Source organism: Echinops telfairi, unplaced genomic scaffold, assembly GCF_000313985.2.
Source record: "Echinops telfairi isolate 266 unplaced genomic scaffold, ASM31398v2 ScPeMD7_31;HRSCAF=116, whole genome shotgun sequence".
Lineage (NCBI taxonomy): Eukaryota > Metazoa > Chordata > Mammalia > Afrosoricida > Tenrecidae > Echinops > Echinops telfairi.
In genome coordinates this window covers 40305284-40307051 of record NW_022103928.1, presented here as the reverse complement: position 1 = coordinate 40307051, position 1768 = coordinate 40305284, and positions in this window count along the sequence as shown.

Below are 1768 nucleotides of genomic sequence, written 5' to 3'. Positions count from 1 at the left end.
AAAAAATAGAAAGCAACAGGTGTTGGCCAGGATGTGAAAAAGCTGGAACCTGAAGGCTTTGCTGGTAGAAATGTAAAATGATGCAGCTGCTGTGGAATACAGTTTGGCAGGTCCTCAAAAAGTTCAACACAGAACTATCATCTGAGCCAGCAATTCCACTCCTGGCTACATACCCAAGAGACTGGAAAGAGGACTCAGATGGACACCACTTTTCACTGCATCAGTATTTACAAAAGCTAAATGATGGGAACAATGTAAATTCCTATCAGTCGATGAATGGATAAACAAGATGTAGTCTGTCAATACAATGGAATACTATCCATCCGTATAAGTAAGTAAAATTCTGATCTATGCTACGACATAAGTGAGCCTTGAAAACAACGCTAAGTGAAAAAAGACAGAACATATGATCCAACTTACAACTATCTAGAAGGTACATTTATAGAAGCTAACATTTATTAGAGAATACCTGGACAGGTGGGTGAGAGATTGGGAGTTTCTGCTTAAGTGGTACAGGGTTTCTGTTTGGAGTGATGTAAAACTTTTAGAAATAGATAGCGGTGGCCATTGCATTATATGGTGGTTATTAATTTAACTGAATTCTATAATTAAAAATGGCTCAGATATACTTGCCCTCACAAAGAGATCACTGAAGATATGAGTGCTATAGCAAAATGTGGTAAATAAACCAGATGGTGCCTGGTTATCAGAAAGCCTAGCATCTGGGGCCTTCAAGGCTTAACTTAAGACAAGCAGCCATCTAGGTGAGGTGACAGCTCAATCCGCATGGAAAAAGCACACCATCCTGTGTGATCCATGGATTACAGATAATAAAATTCAAGACTGGAGGAGGGCTTATCGTAAAGCTTATATTATTATTAGAGCTTATATTGTGCACAACAAGTTTGTAGACGGCTATGGATGACAGTGAAAACCCCAAATGCATCTGCAGAGGCCCTATTTGGATCAAGCCTCCATCTCTGACCATTGACTGACCAGGGATGTGAATAGTCTCACTGCCCCTGGAGTGCGTTGGAAAGTGAACGAATGCAGATGTAGGTGGATTAACCTTATCATTTGTTTTCCATCCTTACCCATTTAAAATTTGTTTTAATTCTATTATTTCTGCTTTCTTTTTGTCTGAGAGTTTCTGTTTTATTTTGTTATTGTTTTTTGGGGTGGTGGGGTGGGGTAATGTTTTTCTTGGTATGAAATCCAGGATAGGTAAATCCATAGAGATGTGTTGTTTTAACTAGCGTTCTCTATTTTACTTCTCTCCTTGCAACAGAAATCACAGACAAAACTCATGATTAAAGGGTTTATTAAAGAAGTTAACAAGTTGTAATGCCAGTGAGAAATGCTCAGGGTTGAGTTGTTTATCAGGACAAGTCACAAAGTTCTGTCAACTCTGCTAACAAATGCCCAAAGGACATACCCTTGCTGTAAGCTTCCACTCAAAGGCATTCAGCTTAAGCTCTGAGAGTCTGCAAGTCCAACTTCCCCAATTAAGTGCCAGAGGCACCCCACTCTGCAAGCCAGCTTCCTGCACAAAGCACTCAGCTTTTCTTGCTCTCTGTGTTGGCAAGTCCACCACTGTGGTCCATGCTCTGGCTTCTGGTCCTGCAGCTCCTCCTCTGATGGGGTACTTGTCTTCTGGACCCAGGAGTTTCACTGCACAGGAATCTCAGGTCCAGCGGACACACTGCACTCCTGACTTGCTGGTAATGAGATCCCTCCTCCTGCTTCTGTGTGGGCTCATTTTACACAC